A 21,041-nucleotide genomic window follows, 5' to 3' on the forward strand; every position below is an offset into this window, starting at 1 on the left:
ACTGAATGACTGTGTCTCTGTGTTCTTGCCATAGCTCTGCTTCACAGTGTGGCTTGGTTTTCTTCTCTGCTTGACAGCTTAGCCCCATACTCTCTCCCAACCCTGCCTTCCTTCAGCTGTCTCATTCCCTTTTTTTGCCCACCATTTCTTTTCGGCCATCTTTTTTTTTTTTTTTCCTGTAATGTTATTTCACTATCATTTATTCCTTGTTCTATCATCTGGCATCAGAACCTCTAGTTTTTCTCGTCCTGCTTCCTAGGAAGAGCCAGACTTCTGAATCACCCACATAATAAGATTCCTGTTTCTTTGGAAATAAAATACCAAAGCATAGCTATAATTTTCTCCTTGACAATCTCTGCCTCAAGAGGAGCCAACAGGTCCTGACTTAATCCTGGAGTACCTTGCCGTGCAGTTTACGCCATCCTTTGCATGTGAATCACCTGGTTAAATTCTTGGACTTTGGAAAGTTCTCGCACTCTATGGATTCATCCTTCACTGAGTTTCTTTCCACGATTTGGTCTGCTGCAGAATTTCTGTCCCTTTCCTGACCCTTCAGACATCCTGACCAACTTACACTGGTCAGACTGAGGTAGATAGAACAGGTGTTTATGGCCAAACACCATCAACATTCCTATTTTTGTAGATTCAGAATTCTTACTTCCACTGTAAAGGCCTCTAGATGTCAAAAAGAAATGGAAACGAAGAATTTACAATGTTGCCTCTATGTCTTCTCTGAATGCTCTATCATTTGGGAACATCTGACTTCATTTTTGATCTGGGGCTTATCTAATAGGCTTATGGGGAGCACTAGGAGTCATCTCAGTAAAGGCTTGGCCACTAGAGTCACCTTTTCTTATAAAATTACCACAAAGTTTGCCTCAGTGAGTCCAATACAAGATACAACCATTTCTTTTTCTGCCCATGTTGGTCTCCTCCATGAGTTTGCTACACTAGTGAGTCATACGATTTGCTTCAAAAGTCAGGGAGAGTAGAAACTGAGTTCTTGAATTCCCACCCAGCACTGGTCATTAGAGAGTTCCCCCTTAGTTCAAATGTTTCTCTCAGAATGAGGATGACTCGGTATGGAAGCTGAAAGTTGTGAGGCAGTCTTCTTGGTTCCAGCCTCCAGCTTTTGTGTTTCATTTTACCCCCTGGAAAACCTGACATCTTAATGACAACTTTGAGAGACACTGGCCTGTGATAAACCCTAATTAGCTGGAGTCACAGAAGGCTAGAGTGTGAGGAGTGGCAGGCACTTAGAGATCAGCGCTGTCAACCTGTCCTTCACAGGTGAAGATAGCAAGGCTGCAGACAGGAGTAGCTCCCCAGAATCACACAGCTAGACCCGAACTCGGCTCCACCTCACCCACTTCCACTCCTGATCTTTGTGTGCCATTTAGCAACCCTACAAGGGCGTAGAAAGGCACTATGTCCAGCTTTCGCTGAAGGACAACAGGTTTTGCAGAGATAAGGAGAAATAAGAAAGAGGAGACGAGTATCCTCAATAATTGCATTATTTTAAAAGTCAGAGCATGCTGTTCAGACGGGTTTGTCGGCAGTGCATCACATTCTGAGAATTGGAGTTTGAATGATCTCAATTAAAAAAAATGTGGACTCCAAAGAAGAAGCTAATGTTACTTGACCACGGGAGAAAATAACCATTAATTGTTTCTCCTTGCACAGCTAGTGGTTTCTCCGATGTGGCTGGTGCACATCCAATGAGCAGAGGAGAGACAGGCCAAGGAGCTCCAGTGCCAGTAACATTCAGGCCAGACCCGATGGCGCCTTCTTACCAGGAAGAAAACTGCCCCATCAAATTAAACCCCAGAGACAAGCTATAGAATTAGAGTTTAAGAGCAATGCGCTATCCCAGAGTCTACCGGATGCCTTTGTGCTAAACTACCTTGGCCTGAGCCCTCTTTGGGTTTATGTGTGGCTACCTGGGCAGCGGTCAGTCAGCAAGACATTTTTAAATATTTCTATTTTTTGACATGGAGTCTTGCTATGTCACCCAGGCTGGAGCGCTGTGGTGTGATCTTGGCTCACTACAACCTCTGCGCCTCCCACATTCAAGTGATTCTCCTGCCTCAGCCTCCTGAGTAGCTGGGACTACAGGTGCACACCACCACACCTGGCTATTTTTTGTATTTTTAGTAGAGATATGGGGTTTCACCATACTGGTCAGGCTGGTCTTGAACTCATGACCTTATGATCTGCCCACCCTGGCTTCCCAAAGTGCTGGGATTACAGGGGTGGGCCACCGAGCTTGGCTGAAGTTTTTAGATTATCTATCTTAGACGGTGGCCAGGGCTCTCTAAGAAGGTGACCAGATAAAGCATGGACTGTAACCTTAGGTTTTCAATCTTAGGTTCACAGACAGACTTACCATAACGGACATTAAATGTGTATGTCCAGAGATACATTTTCCTGGTAAGAGCCCTTAGCTGCTATTAGCTTTCCACAGTGGTCTCTGGTGACAGTAAAGATGGTCCATCCTGGATCCCAGGTGGAGGGAACAAGCTGTACCCTAGCTGGGGAACCTCACTTAGCCTGTATGCCCTAATGATGGAATCAAGCTTACCAACAGAACAAGGAGATGTGATTTCACTGTGCCAGTCTTTTCTTCCCATGTTTAACTGGGACTTGAAACTGTGTGGCTCTCCACTCACGTATCTGAGTAAAGTCATGGGTATGCTCACTTGAGAGTGTTGCCATTGGAGTCTTTTCTGAACTTTCTGGCAGACAGCTTGAGTGGTAGGCAAAGTGAGGAAGGCTGCACCAAGCACGAATGGAATTAGCTCTCCTCCTGCATGGAGCACAGCATGGGAGCACGGCATGGGAGGGTGCAGTGAGTAAGGGGGACAGGGCACACTGTGCTGGGTACACAGCCCCGAAGGAGACAGGCTCGGGGCATCCTGGGGGCCTGCCCAATGTGGGATGGAAGCGCTGTCCACTTTTCCAGGGATTGGGGTACGTTGGTCTATGGTTATTGTCCAAAACCATTGCTCCTTCCAATCCAGGGAAGGAAAGAGGTCAGCTGGGAGATGTCCTCTCATCCCTCAAACTTCTGCAACTGGCAGCAAAAGCACTCTCGGTAGGATCTGCCTGGCTGGCCAAGCAGAGCTCTGTGGAATCAGGAATTTCATCTTGGATGAGTCTGAGTTGCTCAGATTAAAACTTGTCAAATGGTTTGTCCCACCAGTTAACAAAGCCCAAGCAGCATTTATCCTTTCAGGAAAAAGGAGCAGGTCCACCCGAATGCATGATTTGGACCCCAATGTCCATAGGAACTCTGGAAAGAATAACAGGGGACCCCACATGCTGGACCCAAAGAGAGCATTTCTCCCTAGAAGACCTCCTTGCATCGAATAAATAATTTGATTTGGAACACTCTCAAAAGATAGCAAGGTTCCATACTCCATCCCCTTAATTTAAAAGATTACTTGTTCAGAAAAAAGCGATAAGGAAGTCATCGTATGCTTTTAAGGGCTGCTTCCTTAAAAGCAGATCTCCTTTCATGAGCCAGTGTATTTTCCAAGCCTTGCCACTTTTACTAAGGTCATTGTTTCACAAATCTGCCATTAAAAAAAAATATACATATATATATATATATATATATATATATTTTTTTTTTTATTGTCTCGGCACAAAAGCTCTCCCTGAGATCACCCAGTCTAAAGAGGAGTCATCTCCAAACTCACACCTGCTGAGTGGCTTATTTATTTCATGGTTCATATCACAGTGTGTACGTTTCCTTATTTCTTTTTTTTCTTTGATCGTCTCCTCCTCCAGAGCACAGGTGCTATGATCTCCAATGGTAGGAGACCAGGTTATCTCTCACTGCAGTGCCAGGTCAGGGCAGGAACCCAATTAACAGCTTCTGCCAGAAGAATGTGTATATACTTCCTTCCCTGACCTTTTTTGCCTCTTACATTCCAACTAGTCACTAAACCCCACAGTGGTCTTTCCTTAAAATGCCTTCCAAATTTGCCTCCTCCACCACCTCCATCCCAAGTACTCCTGAACGGTGAACTGGTTGTTTAAAGCTGGGTGAGTCATTTTTCCCTCTTGTGCCTTAGTTTCCTCATCTGTAAATGTAAAGACTTAGAACAGTAATGGACACTACCCCTTCCTGTCTGTAAGAGCAGCTGCTTCTAGGCAAATGGAAGCAGTCAAAAGGGGAAAACAGGCCCATCGCAAGCAGGAAGATGAAGGAACATGGTGGAAAGATGGCTAGAAGGGAAGGGGGCAAGCTTTGGAAGGAAGATGGGAACCTGAGGTTTTGGGGAAGGCTTTGAGAGGACACCTCAAAGGACAATAGACATTTCTATCCTAGAGGTGCACTCTGAGGCCACAGAAAGGAGGGGTGGGAGGAGAATCCAAAGGCTGCTGTCATGCCGTGCACCTGCATAGGGACTGAGGCAACTCTCTGATTGCACCAAGCAGGAATGAAATTAGCTCTTTTCCTGCATGGAACACTGCACGGTTTTGGCTGCTGGTGGCTTCAGAACTCATGAGCTCTTTAATGATACACTGGCTGCACACCTCCACCTCTGGGGCCTGGGAGGCTAAGGCTGTGGTCATCTGGTTCTCTTCAAGGAGATGGAATGGAAAGAGTAGAAACCATGAGGGGAAAATTCCCAGAAATAACTAAAGGGAAGGGAGGTGTATCAAGGGGCTCAGTATTGTAGCTAAGGAAACCTCATAATGGGGTATCTGCAAGACATGGGTTATCCCTTTTTTTGTTTTTTTTTTTTTGAGACAGAATTTCAGTCTTTCACTCAAGCCGGAGTACAGTGGCACGATCTTGGCTCACTGCAACCTCTGCATCCTGGGTTCAAGAGATTTTCCTGTCTCAGCCTCCCAAGTAGCTGGGACTACAGGCATGTGCCAACATGCTCAGCTAATTTTTATAATTTTAATAGAGATGGGGTTTCACCATGTTGGCTAGGATGGTCTTGATCTCTTGACCTTGTGATCTGCCCACCTCAGTCTCCCAAAGTGCTGTGATTGCAGGTGTGAGCCACCGTGCCCGGCCTTGTTATCTTTTTGTTGCTGATAAGATCAAGTTCAAGCTTCTCACTCTGTCATTCAGGGCCCTTCATCATTTGGTTCCACCAGCCCTACACACCCTTCTCCTCCATTCCTCATTCACTTAACACGTAATTTACTTAGCACCTGCTCAGGCCAGGCAGTGCCATAGATATGGTCAGGAACACGCAAAGGTGTTTACCTTCTACGAGTATCTCCAGCAAATGCCTGTTGACTTGAATCATGAGTTTCCAACACCAAGGCTTTCTTCCTGCCAGGTAGACTTTTCACTCTCACTTTGTTAGTCTGCTGAGGTGACTGTGACCTCAGCTTCTGTAGTTGTGGTTCTCTGCTGCAGTCTTCTGCTCTTTGCTCAGTGATCTGTCCCTCTCCCCTCTGTCTACTCAAACTTGAATCTGTCCAGTGCTCTCTGTCTTCAAGGCTGTGTTCAAAATCCCACTGATGCACGAGCCTTTCTTTGTTATAATATGACTTTCTTTCTTGCCGTTTTCCCTATGGATTTAGCACCAGTTACTTTTCTGCACAGCGGGGGAAACCCCCAGGGTCACAGACCACTACCAGTCTGTGGCCTGCTAGAAACCAGGCCGCACAGCAGGAGGTGAGTGGTGGGCTGGCGAAGCTTCATTTATATTTACATCTTACAGCCTCTCCCCATCACTCACATTACCATCTAAGCTCTGCCTCCTGTCAGATCAGCAGTGGCATCAGGCATCAGGTGCTAATAGGAGCACCAACCTTATCATGAACGGTGTATGTGGGGGATCCAGGTTGTGTGCTCCTTATGAGCACCTAATGGCTGATCATCTGTCACTGTCTCCCATCACCCCCAGATGGGACTGCCTAGTTTCAGGAAAACAAGCTCAGGGTTCTTACTGATTTTATATTATGATGAGTTATATATTTCATTATATATTACAAGGTAATAAAAATAGAAATAAAGTGCACAGTAAATGTAATGCTCTTGAATTATCCTGAAACCATCCTCCCATCTCCAGGTCCATGAAAAAATCGTGTCATGAAACGAGTCCCTGGTGCCAAAAAGATTGGGGACCACTGCTCTATAGCACTTATCGCCACTTTCTATGCTTTACTTATTTCTATTTTTTGTTCCTTTTCTTGACTATAAACTCCCTTGAAGGAAGAGTTTGTTTTCTTTTTAATTTACTGCTGTATCCTCAAAACCCATAATGGTGTACAGCATTTAGTAGGCCCTCAACAATATTGCTGAATGAATGACATAGTCAATTCTCATGGTTTTAGTCTCCGTAAAGACACACCCTTCTTTTATCCTTCATTCGTATCTCTCTAAATGATGAACATGATTCTCAATGAATGTTTATTGAGTCAGTGAATGACATTTGTTGATGGAATAAAACAACATTTTGAATACAACTCCTGCTTCAATTGCTCACAACTGGAAACGGATTCTTAAATTCAGAAACAGAGCCTGTCTTAACTTACATTCCAAGGAGATCTTTCGGATCTTCAAGACACTCACATTTACATGAAAACAAGACCATTCTCCAAACAATTTTATACAGCTAAGTTGCAGGCACTTCATAAAATGATTACCTCCAGCACTCATAAAAACTTTTTATAGGGTCCTGGAGGAAAGATTGAAGCCTGTAATTCAGATGTGATAGTTATCATTTCCTCTCATATTTGTGGGATTCAAGTCGAAGGTCAAACCCCACACATCTGAAGCAGTTACACAAACAACCAAAACTGATGTCTCAAGGAGGAAGTGTGAGACTTTCAGGACTCTGTCCCTTTATATTCAGCTTAAAGGCTAAGGCAGGTTCAGGTCCTGATCCTTGCCAGCAAGGACACAGGTGAGTTGGTTCATGCTTGAGTAGTCACAGGTGAACAGGGGAGCAGGAAAATGGGTTTTTGGTTCTGGACTGCTGCAAAGATGCTTAAATCTGAGTGCTCTGGACAGTTCCCTACTTGGAAAGGACATACCAGGTCCTCTTCCAGGCTACTGGCTCACCCAGAGGTATGGCCCTTGCATCTTCCAGCAGCATCTTCTAGCTCTGTGCAAAGAAGAAATATGATAACCCCTTGCTCTTCACTCCCAGCTCCTGCACAGCTCCCTCCCCTGCCTGGGTTAAGCTAGGGATGAAGATTAGCTGTAGGTCTTTGCTCTTTCTCCCCCGCCACTTGGGTAAACAGTCTTAGGCTCCATCTGGACTAGAACACCTGACCAGGGCCTGAACTCCATCAATCATGGGTCCTGTATTCAAATGGATATAATACATATATATATATATAGGAATTATAATAGCTCATTTAAAACATACAGGATGTCTTTTTTGAAGCTATAATATAGCTTCTAAGTATAGCTGGGCACACCAATTTTAAAATGCAGAAAGGGATTGGGGCAATTTCCTCTTTAATTTTAAAAGGCAATAGAGTATGGTACTGTTTTAATTATAGATATTTTTGAAAATAGGAATTGGCCATGCCTCCCTCCTTCATAATAAATGCCACATTTAGAAAGCTCAGCTTTGCTTGCAAGAGACATCCTTGCTCTTTTCAAACTTAATGAAACCCTCTGCATTATCAGCTGAGAACTGGCTGGTACTTTCAGGGGGAAGACCAAGGTCAGGGCAGCTCATTCATTTCATGCCTTCAGTTTCTTTCTTTTCCCTGATGACTCCCAAATCTCTAAGCCGAGACCATCTCTGCCTCCTCAGCTCCAGTCCTGCATATACAGGACGATTACCAGACACAACAATTACCAGACATTCCTCCTGGTGTTCCCAAACCATCTCATCCTTATCATCATTGAACTGAACTCACCATCTCCCACAAGACAGACTCTTGCTCCTCTGCTTCACTTTTGGCAGCCTTCCTCTCAGTTGTCCAACCAAAAACCCACTGTCATCCTCAACCCTACACTCTCCAACCTTTTCCACAACCTCCAATCACCCAGCCCTGACTCTGAAACCTTCTGCATGCCTGCATGCCTGGGTCATCTTCCCTTTTCCCTAGGGTGACCTTTATGGAATGCAACTCTAATTCAGTGATGTTTCCACCTAAAGGCCTCAAACACTCTCCAGTACTCTTAGATGAAGCTCAGTGTCCGTAGCATGGCCCATTGAGCCGTATGATCTGCCCTTGCCTTCCTCTCCTGGCCTGCCTCGCATTCCCTTTCCTATCCCCTGTTCTGGCCACCTTGACCTCTTTAAATTTTTAATTCCTTTTTGAGACAGAGTCTCACTCTCTCACCCAGACTGGAGTGCAGTGGTACAATCTCGCCTCACTGCAACCTCTGCCTCCCTGGCTCAAGCAATTCACCTGCCTCAGCCTCCCAAGTAGCTGGAATTACAGGTGCATGCTACTACCGCCTGGCTAATTTTTGTATTTTTAGTAGAGATGAGGTTTCACCATGTTGGCCAGGCTGGTCTTGAACTCCTGACCTCAAATGATCCACCCACCTCGGCCTCCCAAAGTGCTGGGATTACATACCCTGATCTCTTAATCTGTGGAACACTTCTCTGCACCAGGCCCTGCACTTCTGCTCTTCTCCTTGCATGGAGTGTCCTCTCCACCTCTGTCCCCTCCATTCACCCTTTACTTTTTTTTTTTTTATGAGACAGAGTTTCACTGTCGCCAGGCTGTGGTGCAATGGCGCAATCTTGACTTACCGCAGCCTCCGCTTCATAGTTTCAAGTGATTCTCCTGCCTCAGTCTCCCGAATAGCTGGGATTATAGGCATGCACCACTACACCTGGCTAATTTTGTATTTTTAGTAGAGATGGGGTTTCTCCATGTTGGTCAGGGTGGTCTTGAACTCCCGACCTCAGGTGATCCACCCTCCTTGGCCTCCCAAAGAGCTGGGATTACAGGCATGAGCCACCACACCCACCCTCACCATTTACATCTTAGCTTACATCCCCTTTCATCAGGGGAATGATCTTTGATCCCCTCCACCCATCCACCATACCTCAGACTCCATACTGGGTATCGGGGTGGGGTCTCTGATTAAATACTGTCAAAGCATCCTAAACTTTTTCTTCATAGCTCAAGAAATTGTTCTTATATATTATGTGAATGATAATTTGTTCAGCATGTCTCCCTATATAAATTTCATAAAGATGAGATTTGTGCCTGGTACATTGTAGGTGTTAAATAAATATTCGTTCATGAATAAAACATTTATAGAGCAGTCATGTGCCAGACATCATGCAAAATATTACGCAAACATTATCCCATTTAATTCTCACAAGAATACGATGTGACTATATTATCAAACTCATCTTACAGAATGAGGAAACTGAGGCTTAAGGAGTTTAATTTGCATCTAAGGAAAGTGGCTGAGCTCAAATTCAAATCCAGGCTTGATTCCCAAATTCATGTTTTAAATTTCTAGATGATGCTCTCTGTGAGTCTGTCACGCTTTGCTGGCTTTATAGTGAAGGTAGTGCATAGTGTCATAGCACTTGAAGTTCAAAACAAAGACCATCATCAGAATATCCAAGAAAAGTAATCACACATTCCATGTCCTATTTTTCAGAAAGCAAACACATGTGTAATTCAAACCATTAACACGAAAGTAAAATTCTTGAACGTTACTAATTAGGTTTGTTCAGAATAGACATGTTTGGACATGAAAGAAAAAACACGCATACTATATTCTATCCAAAAAGGCTTTGACAAAATGCGATTAGTAAAGTATGCCTAATAAAACAATCAGGTAATGTTGGTCAGAAAGTGTGATTTGTTATTTATAACAAAATATGAGTGAAAGCATGGGACTAAAAGGAGAATTGTCATCTGTAGTTTTTATATATGGAGAGGAGAGAAAAGTGAAGGAGAGATAACAGAACTAGTTACCATCTCGTGTGCTGCATAAAAATATCAATGCCTGACACAGACTTCTTAGTTCTTGGTTCTTGTTCCCCAGGGAGGAAATCCCAATAGCTCACTTAGCGGTTCAGGGATGAGGGCAAGTTTGTTCCCTCTTCTGTGCCTCAGTTTCCTGGCACATGTAAGTGCAGTGTCTGGCGGTAAGCATTTGCTCATTTGCTATCCCAGCGCTATGATCAGTTTCCTTCTTCTGCATGTAGCAGCTCTGCTTTTACTTTCAGGGTATCTGCTCCGTCATTAGCGCTTATCTTGACTTTCTTTTTTTTAACATTTGGGAATAATTTCCAAGGTCAGAAACTGGACATTGAGTCCATCTTCCTGCAGAGATGCCCCTGCGTCTGTGGTTCTGGCTTACACAACGGTTACCCAGACGTCACACCTGTCAGCTGCTCTGAGAATCCCTGAGTATTTCAACATAGTTTCTCTTATTCAGAGTGTTTGGGAAAAGACATATTCAGAGTGAAATGTGCTCACATTTCTTGCATAGTCTGTTGTCTAATACTACCTAATTATGGCTACAGAAAGGTAAGGTATAATTTTATTTATTGGAGATTTTTTTTTAAGACTAAGTTGAGTCTCACTAGGGAAATAATAGGTGTGTTTCTGCAAGTTGTGCAAAGTCCACTCTAGAGCTAAGGCCACATGTTTATCACATTGGATTTCGCTGGAACTTTTTCCTCATGGACACCTGGGCTTTCTATCACATCTGGCACTTTGTTTCTTCTTTTGGTCACCTATAGAAAAAAAAAGCCTCCTAGAAGTTAGTTAGACATAATTTTTGAAAAACAGCTTGATAAGTTTTTAAGTTTCATGATCTCATAACCCGTGTGGAGAGTTCTTCCGAGCACCATGAGGGTGATGATGGTGGCATTAGCAATGGTAACTATAACAGCAGATGTAACTTACTGGTATTTTCAAGTGTCCAGCAATGTGCCAGGTAGTTTCATGCAGTACCTCATCACCTCATCTCAACCCTGTAAGGTGTGCACTATTTATCCCCATACAAATGAGGAAAATGAGACTTGGAGAGCTTAATAACTTGCCAAAAAACAATCAGCCGGTAAGAGTAAAGCTGAGTTCAAACCCATGCTTGCCTGGCTCCAGATCCTGCCCTGTACCCCTTGGACTTGCTAAGAATCTGCACAACCCACTGCCTGATTTCTCTGCTACTGTGCAGTGCTGTGTGCTTATTGCTAAATTTTCACTGGCAAAATCAGATCCTGATTTAGACAACAAAAGGAAAGCAGTTTGAATCAATTATTAAGAAATTAGTTTTTTTTTTTCATGGTTAAAAAGTTTTTTTTTTTTTTTAAATTTTGCTTTAAGTTCTGGGGTACATGTGCTGAATATGCAGGTTTGTTACCTAGGTATATATGTGCCCTGGTGGCCTGCCACACCCACCAACCTGTCATCCAGGTTCCAAGCCCCACATGCATTAGGCATCTGTCCCAATGCCCCCTCCCCTTCTTCCCCAACCCCCAACAGGCCTCTGGGTGTGACAGTCCCCTAAATTGCTTTTAAAAAGGGTAACATTCATATAGATCCACAAAAGAACCCAAATGGCCAAAGCAATCCTGAGCAGAAGAACAAAGCTAAAGACACCATGCTACATGGCTTCAAAATATATTGTGAAGCTATAGTAACCAAAGCAGCATGGTACTGACATAAAAACAGACACATAGATTGATGGACTAGAGAATCCAGAAATTAATCCATGTATTTGCAGCTAATCTTTTCAACAAAGGTGCCAAGAACATACAGTGGGGAAAGAATAGTCTTTTTGATAAATGGTGCTGGGAAAATTGGATATCCATATGCAGAAGAATAAAACTAAACTCCTATCTCTCACCTTATACAAAAATTCACCAAAGTGGTTTAAAAATTTAAATGTAATACTCAAAACTATAAATATACTAGAAGAAAATATAAGGGAAATGCTTCAGGACACTGGACTGGAAAAAAATAAACAAGACCTCAAAAACACAGGCAACAAAAGCAAAAATAGAATCAACCTAAGTATCCATCAACAGATGAATGTATAACAGAAATGTGGTATATACACACAATAGGATACTGCTCAGCCTTAAAATAGAATGAAATTCTGTCATTTGTGGCAACATGGATGATCCTGGAGGACACTGTGCTAGGTAAAATAAGCCAGGAACAGAAAGACAAATACCACGTGTTCTCACTCATATGTAGAAGCTAAAAAAGTTGATCTCATAGAAGCAGAGATTAGAATAGTGGTTACTGAAGGCTGGGAAGAATCATAAGGAGGGGGACAGGGAGAGGTTGGGTAAAAGATACAAAATTACAGATAGGAGGAATAAGTTCTAGTGTTCCATAGCACTACAAGATGACTATAGTTGAAAAAGTTATGATATGTTTTTGGATAGCTAGAAGAGAAGATTTTGAATGTTCCCAACACAAAGGAATGATCTTATACATGTTTGAAGTGATGAACATCTTGTTAATCACTATAATTTGACCACTATACACTGTATATATCAAAACATCATGATGTACACCATAAATATAATATGTATGACTATTTTGTGTCAGTTAAAGAAATAAAAATAAATTGTTAGAAACATCCTAACATACGTATTTATAGTGGGTTTCTTTTCGGAATAAGTTTGATCTATATTTAGGCACCAAAACAGTTTGAAGAAAGTCATAGCCACTATGTTTAAAAATTATGTTTTTTAAGATACAAAATTAATATATACCAAATTTGTACAATCTGTGATATCCACAATCGGTATGCCCCCCCATGCACATGTAGGTGCATGAGCACACACACACACACACACACACACGCACACACACAGTACAAAAATCAACCATGATGCTACAATCTAGAAATAAGAACAAATTTTAAACAACTGTGATTTTATTTAGAGCACATGCTTTTGTGACCAGCCTTTTTTCATGTAATATGTCATGAACATTTTGCTATTTTATTTTCATTGCGGAACACATTTTTTCATGGCATCTTAGTATTTCATCGCATGAATATAACAAAATTTATTTATCTACTTCTGTAAATTTGAATATTTTGGTTATTTCCAGTTTTTCCTATTATAAAGAACTATAAAATAGATATTTGTGTAGATATATTTGGAGTATTTTCTTAAGTTACATTTCTAGAAAAAGAATTCTGGGTCATATAATATAAATTTTATAAGGTTTTTGATCCATATTGCCAAATTTGTCTCTGGAGAGGATATCCCTATTTTTACTTATTCAGCAATGAAAAGTAATGACAGTATGATGATGATGATGGCAGCAAATTATGAGTGCCCAATGGGTGCTGAATTCCTAGAGTTTCACATGCAGCAAATGATGTAATTTTCCCATCTGTTCAGTGAGGTTGGGTGCCACCAAGCCTGTTTTATACAGCCATGTTTTATCTGCATAAGCACTAAGAAAGACATGCGTGCCAAAGACTACAAGGGTCTGCCTGACCTGACCTCTGCTATTTGGCAAGAAAACATTTAACAGCCATGCTAAAACTCTTTTTGCTTCTTAAACTGCCCAGATTTTCCTAACTGAAAGCTTTTGTATTCATTCATGTTCCTTCTTCTTGAGATGCTCTTCCCTTGGGTTTACAGGTTTCTCTTTTATGTCTCAGCCCAGAGACTGTTAGGTGAGGTTGGGTGCCACAAAGATGCATTTTCTAAACATGTAATCTAAAGGATTTTTCTGTCCTTACTTCCCAATACCCCTAACACCAGCCTCCCTATCACACCAGCCTACTCTATTTCTTTAATGGCTCTTGCCCTTTTCTAAAACATTTAAAAATTCTCTGTTTCACCCATGAAATGTAATTTCCCAAAGGACAAGGAGCACTAGAATGGGGTCTGGTAAACAGTAGGAACAGAATACATGCTTGCAGGCTGATGAATAAATCCCCATATGAAACGACATCTGAAAAGCAGCCATCAGGATTGGAAGCCAGGTCTGCTTTTGAAACTTGCTTTAATCATCGCAATATACGGAAGATGTCTCCTTTCCCATCCTCAGCAGCAGTATGTATTTATTTGCTCTTTGCCAATTTGACAGGTAAAATATGATATCTCTTTATATTTTATTAGTCATTTGTATTTCTTCTTTTATTAATTACCTCTGCCCATTTTTTCCATTGGTTAGTCATCTTTTCTCATTGTTTTTATTTCTCAATATTTGTATGAGACCACTAAATACATCCTTGCCAGGTAAGATAACAGGTAGAAACGAATATATGATTAATTTGATAGATGTAGAAAGACATTAAGTAGAATTCATTACCAAACCTGGATAAAATCCTTTTAATGCATGCAGGCTGGAAGGACGCTCTCTCAGTAGCACAAAGAAGACCTGTAACTTCCATCACAATATTTCACCAAGAAATACTAAAAATATAGACATTTAGATCAGTACTTTCTCACTTGCCCTTTGACTCGGGTTCTTTATGTAGTAAATGTTTACTTTGTAAGCATCAAATAAATTAATTAATGTAGGGAGGAGTATATACATCAATGTCTGGCACATAGTAAGGTCATATACATTGGTGATTATTATTATTACCACTATCTAACATATACAATTAAAATAATGTGTTTGTAACCATTCATTAACTCTTGCTTGTATTTTTAGTACATCCATGCTTACACTTTCATAAGTAAAATTATGAACATGTTCAAATATGTGAATTATAAAAATAAATGTAAATGGATTAAAGCTCTGTATTTAAGAGCTTAAGAAAAATGTTGAATATATACTGTTTATAAAAGACACAAATGACGGTTACAAAAATAATACAGTTTGGAAATATATACTAAGTCTAGGTAAAAAAAAAAACTGAAACAGCAATATTAGTATTAAACAAAGCAGACTCCATGACACAAGGCATTTCATGGAATAGGCAGAATTATTTTAGGTTGATAAAAGTCATGCTTACCAATAGAGTTTTATTTATTAAATTTTATGTACTCAGAGATAGCAAATATGTAGGTATATGTATGTATGTTTTAAAAATGCTTAAGAATTGATATAATTTTACTTGAAGTAGATGACTAAAATACAGACAACAACATATGTATCAAGTTTTCAGTTCAAGAGTAAATCAGAACTACAATGAGAGATGACTTAGAAAATAGTGAAAACGAGAGCTTTGTGAAAGAAGCTGAAGTTATTCTCCTCTGTGAATGCTTAGATGAGTTATATTTAAACAAGAAAGACACAAATAGCTTAATTTGGGCATTAGAGTAAATAAATTGGAAAAGAACTACAAATTAAAATAAAGGAAGCAAAAATTAATGAATTAAAAACCAGAAAATCATTAGGGTTAATTAGTACATTTAAACTGGACATGCCTTTGACAAGCCTAACCAGAAAAAAGAGGAAAAGCATAATTGTTCATCAGTAATGAGAAATACATTTTCAGACACTGAAAGAAGTGAAAGCAATTTCAAGTCAAAAACCATATGCAGATAATATGAAGAATTTTGATAAATTTGCAGATATTTGTCAAATTTTATTCAAAGAGATAATATCTGAAAACTGTAATGATTATAGAAGACAAAAAATTGACAAAATTTATCCTTAGAAATTGTTGGATCCAAATAGTTTATATTCATGCTATGTAAGTATTTTCAGAGTCTTTAAGTATGTAAAAAAGCTTCCTAATTCAATTTTAAAGCTAGCATAATCCTGATCCCAAAACTGAGAAGCAGAGCCAAATCAAAAGAAAACAAATAAAAAATATGAACAACCCACTGTCACCAGAAAACAAACAATTCCACAGATTTATATCATTTGGAAATGAAGTTGAAATATAATAAAAGTTGTCATTGTATCTGCCAATCTATTAAGTAAAAACAAACCATAGCTAGGTAGGACAGGAACTGGCAAACTTTTGGGGTTTGATTATTTTATTATTTTTTATTTTTATTTTTTAATTTATTTATTTTACTTTAGGTGCATACTATATCTGGCATTTCTCCCCATGTTATCCCTCCCCTCCCTCCCCACCCCTCGCTGGCTCTCCCCTACCCCCTGCCAACTGTCCCCAGTGTGTGATGCTCCTCTCCTTGAGTCCACGTGTTCTCGTTGTTCAACACCTACCTATGAGTGAGAACATACGGTGTTTGCCTTTTTATTCTTGTGTCACTTTGCTGAGAATGATGGTATTCAGATTCATCCAAGTCCCTACAAAGGACACGAACTCATCGTTTTTTATGGCTACATAGCATTCCATGGTGTATATGTACCACATTTTCTTTGTCCAGTCTATCATTGATGGGCATTTGGGTTGGTTCCAGGTCTTCGCTATTGTACACAGGGCTGTAATGAACATACGTGTGCATGTGTCTTTTTAGTAGAATGATTTATAGTTCTTTGGGTATATACCCAGTAGAGGGAATGCTGGGTCAAATAGAATTTGTTTCTAGATCCTTGAGAAATCGCCACACTGTCTTTCACAATGGTTGAACTAATTTACACTCCCACCAACTGCATAAGAGTGTTCCTATTTCTCCACATCCTCTCCAGCATCTGTTGTCTCCAGATTTTTTAGTGATCGCCATTCTAACTGGCGTGAGATGATAACTCAGTGTGGTTTTGATGTGCATTTTTCTAATGACCAATGATGATGAGCATTTTTTCATGTTTGTTGGCCTCATATATGGCCTCTTTTGAAAAGCGTCTGTTCATATGCTTCACAAAAATATGGGACACTTTATGAATTTGTGTGTCATCCTTGTGCAGGGGCCATGCTAATCTTCTCTGTATCGTTCCAATTTTAGCATATGTGCTGCCGAAGTGAGCACGGGGTTTTATTATTAAAAACATCAGGGAATAATGGAATAATTAGCAGGAAGGGAACACTCTCATTTTAAGGATTAAAGTTGTAACCTGAGGTGGCTCTTTTTGTATCCAGCGATACATCATTAGATTCTGCATCATCTTCATGCAACTTTATCTGTATCTTCATTGTTGTCAGAATACATTAAGAGAAAAAGTGAAATTTAGGAGAAAAGAAGCCTGCTATCTCTGATCCTGGTAATAGTCTGTGTGGTTCTTCTGGCCTCAGAATTGTGGTTCATGAATTTTGCATGAATTTTGGGGTACAGGGCTAGATAGTAAATATTTTAGGCTAGCAGTGTGGTCTGTTTCTGTTGTTCAACTCTGCGAATGTAGCTTGAATGCAGCCATAGTCGTTAGGTAAATGAATGTGTGCGTCTATGTTTTACCAAAACTTTATTTGTGAACACTAAAACTTGAATTTCATGCAATTTTCCTGTGTCACAAAATAGATTATTTGTTTTATTTTAAAAAATCTTTTAAAAATGTAAAAATTATATTTAATTCATGTGGCCATACCAAAGAAAAAAGAATGCAGGTTGGATTTGACCTATGAGCTCTAGTTAGCTAACATTTAAGGGTGGATTTATCCTTCACTTTAAAGGGAATTGGAAACAAAGTGTTTCTTCTGTTCTTTGATTATTAAGAATATTATTATGAACAAGAAAGATGTCTAAAATTATAATTAATGAACAGTGTTCTAGAAGATTAAGTCAGTATAATGAGAGAAAAAAAGAAAGGAGATATAAATGATGGAAAAGCCACCTTATTAAGATTTCTATCCTGTGTACTATAATAATTTGTTACCTGGAAAACAAATGGTGTATTCTTAAAAAAATATTTTTTCTTAATTTTGAATTCTAAAAAAACCTAGAAGCAATGATTAGTGCAGTTGCAATGAATATTCAGGTCCTTCAAACTCCATCTCCTACTGAAAAAGGACCAAGACTCTTTAGAGAAATGGCTAATTCCAGGTTTGGGCAGGGAACATACAAGAACAGACTTACTGCCACAGGTCACATAGCCATAAGAGACTGCAGTATTGTGTCAAAAGAACTCGGGAACTAACTTGAATAACAACCACTGGTCAATGATGAGACAATGTGAGACTCAATAAGGATTCACAAAGGATTAAAAATTGCTACAGGGACTAATGATTTGTTTCAATTAGTAAGCTCTCAATGATGCTGGGGAAAAGAGACCTTCATTTATTATCTTTGAAGGAAACTAATAACTGCCTTATTATTTTGAAAATTGATAAGTAAAGAACTAGGTGTATATCCTGTCTTTCCTATAAAATCTACACCTCAGTTAATCAAATGGTTGATGAGTGGAAGTTGCTCCATCTAGGTGTTTTCCAACTAATAAATGAAGGTGGAATGATAGAATGTCACCATTTTGCAACCCTAATAAATAAAATAAATTAATAAATTTAGGCAATCACTCATTAGTAATATTTTGAAAGAACAATAAAACATTATGTATATCCTGATGGAAGTACGTATCATCTAAGCATTAGTTTTACAACAAACAAACAAAGTGATAAATCCTCCTAAGTGGAATAACCAACTTCTAGGAACTATAAGGAGAAAGAGAATATATTAAATGACACCATTGTGATGAAGTCAGCAAAATTCAGACTATGGAAAATTGTTTATTCAAAGAAAAATTAAATGGAAATTCCAAGAAAAAAGACAAGGGAGAACTTGTATAGGAAATAAGCTTAGACATATAAAACATACCATATGCACCTGATTTGGATCCCAATTCAAATAAAAACGTTCTAAAAGTGTCCGGAGAAAATTCAAGATATTCGATAATAAAAGTTATTGTTGGCTTTTGTTTAGACATAATAGTATTATTGTTATAATTTTCAAAAAATCAGTATTGTTTAGTGATAAATAGTTAAATATTTGCAGATGAAATGACATGCTGTCTAGAACTTGCTTCCAAAACATCTGAGTGGAGTGAGGAATCTGAATAAAATAAAACTGCCTGTGAATTAGTTTACAATTATTAAAGTTGGGCGATAGTTACATCAGCTTCATTATATAATTTCTCTACTTTTGCATACATTTGATAATATCTATAATAATTACTTAACATGTTAAAAAAGAATAAAAGTACATAACCAAAAAATAACTCACCTACAACATTTTGTTACCTGTATCTGCATTTATAAGTTTTTTTTTTTTTTTATAGCTTTCTTAAATAATTTTGCTTTTTAATTCATCCTATTTGAAAGCCAAATGCATTCAGGGCTGTGAAGGACACAAAGAGGTGGGATTTTGTTCCTGACCTGCTGGATTCATTATGAAACAAGGCTCCTAGAAATCCTACAGTAATTCATAGCCTACAATGCCTCAAAGGCATGGAGGAATGATTCGAGGACAAGTGTATCCTACACGTGGCCTCAGAACAGACACCATGGGGACATAGGAGACAGCAGAGCAGAGGATATTTTAAGTGAAGGGCAATGATTCTAAAGGGAAGGGGTCAGAGTGAACACGGATAGAGAGATGATTATTTAGATAGGGGGTACAAGATGAAGGGACACCCCTGAAATTGGGCACAAGCACGTAGATTTGATACCATGATTACCAGGCAGCCTCTGTAATGTGTGATCACAGGAAGCTCTTGCATTGGCTTGTTTTAAAGGCAGATATGTTCAGGATGTATTGGAGAGGTTTATTCCCTCACTGAGCAAATTTTTTTAGAGATGAGACTAGAATCGAGAGTGAAGTGAAGGGAGTCGTATTAGAGCATCAGTTCTCTCAATGTTCTCTTCCAAAGGAGCTGCAAAGTGAACAATCTATTTACAATCATACTAAGAAAGTATTTGCCTTTGCCATTATCATTCTGTTGTGAGAGTGGAGTGAAATGTTCCAGAGATGAAATGATGTGTGTTATTGTAACAGATTAAATGAAGAGCAGATATGAGGATCTATCTATCGTTTACAGCCCGACACCAAAGAGATTTGCAAAAATGTAAAACAACATCACCCTTTTCACCTTTTTAAATTTGGAAAATATACTTTGTTTTCACAAAAGTGTGTTATTTATGTTAATATGCAATGGGTTTATTATTATTATTTATTTTTGAAACAGGGTGTTGCTCTGTCACCCAGGCTGGAGTGCAATGGTGGGATCACAGCTCACCACAGCCTTGAACTCCTGGGCTCAAGCAATCCTCCTGCCTCAGCCTCCTGAATAGCTGGGATTACAGGCATGAGGCACCATGCCTGCCTAATTTTTTAATTTTTTTGTGAAGATATGGTCTCATTATGTTACCCAGGCTGGTGGCAAACTGCTGAGCTCGAGTGATCCTCCAGCCTTAGCTTCCCAAAGTGCTGAGATTACAGGTGTGAGCCACCACACCTGACCTTTTATTGTTAAAGAAATTAATAAATATTTTTAAATTTCTCAGTTTTAATTTTGAACATGGCAAATATCAACAGATAGAGTCTATATACACAATGTCCTACGTAATTTCAAGAGTATAGAGGGATCTTGAGACCAACAGTTCTGGGAATTACTACATTTGAGTGTTTATTGAGGCTATGGAGAAGATGGATTTGAGAGGAATTTCAAAGGAAAAGCGATCATGACATGGTGTTTACTTCAATAAATAATCATTAACCACTCACAATGTCCAAGGTCTTAAACACGAAGTAGAAAGACATAAGGTGTCTTCAAGGTGGTCAAGGTAGAGGTCTGTTTGATTTAGATACAAATTGTCATCTGCATTGAGAAGTAAGTTAGTGTTTTTTGTTTCTTTGTTTTTTTTTTTTTTTTTTGAGATGGAATCTTGCTTGTTGCCCAGGGTGGAGTTCAATGGCATCATCTCCTCTCACTGCAACTTCTGCCTCCCAGGCTCAAGCAATTCTCCTGTCTCAGCCTCTCGAGTAGCTGGGATTATAGGTGCTCACCACCACACCCGGCTACTTTTTGATTTTTTAGTAGAGACAGGGTTTAGCCATGTCGGCCAGGATGGTCTCCAACTCCTGACTTCAAGTGATCCTCCTGTCTCAGTATCCCAAAGTGTTGGGATTACAGGTGTCAGCCCCTGCATCTGGCTAGTCAGTCTTGAATAACTTCTAGTGATGTTCCAAGTGATTTATTCTTTCAGAGAATTGGATGGGCCAGGTTCTAAATCTCACTCAGAGAAGCATGGCTTTTTTAACCTACATAGAAAGAATGCTTTCTCAAAAGGACTCAATATCTTAGGCAGAATCAAATATACTTATCCCTTTGCTTATACAAGTCATAAA

The 21,041-nt window shown here is 39.7% G+C and overlaps 1 protein-coding gene and 1 non-coding gene across 5 annotated transcripts in view; both read right to left on the reverse strand.

Moving 5' to 3' along the window:
• ADRA1A (adrenoceptor alpha 1A) overlaps positions 1-21,041 on the reverse strand; it is a 105,294-nt gene that overhangs the window by 19,044 nt on the left and 65,209 nt on the right. The gene's annotated exons all lie outside the window — the stretch shown is intronic.
• LOC116558543 lies at positions 16,630-16,736 on the reverse strand. The gene has a single exon (XR_004272050.1). It is a non-coding gene; the product is annotated as a U6 spliceosomal RNA (small nuclear RNA).

The sequence above is a fragment of the Sapajus apella genome, unplaced genomic scaffold, assembly GCF_009761245.1.
Source record: "Sapajus apella isolate SASKATOON/1434 unplaced genomic scaffold, GSC_monkey_1.0 scaffold21, whole genome shotgun sequence".
In the NCBI taxonomy this organism is placed as follows: Eukaryota; Metazoa; Chordata; class Mammalia; order Primates; family Cebidae; genus Sapajus; species Sapajus apella.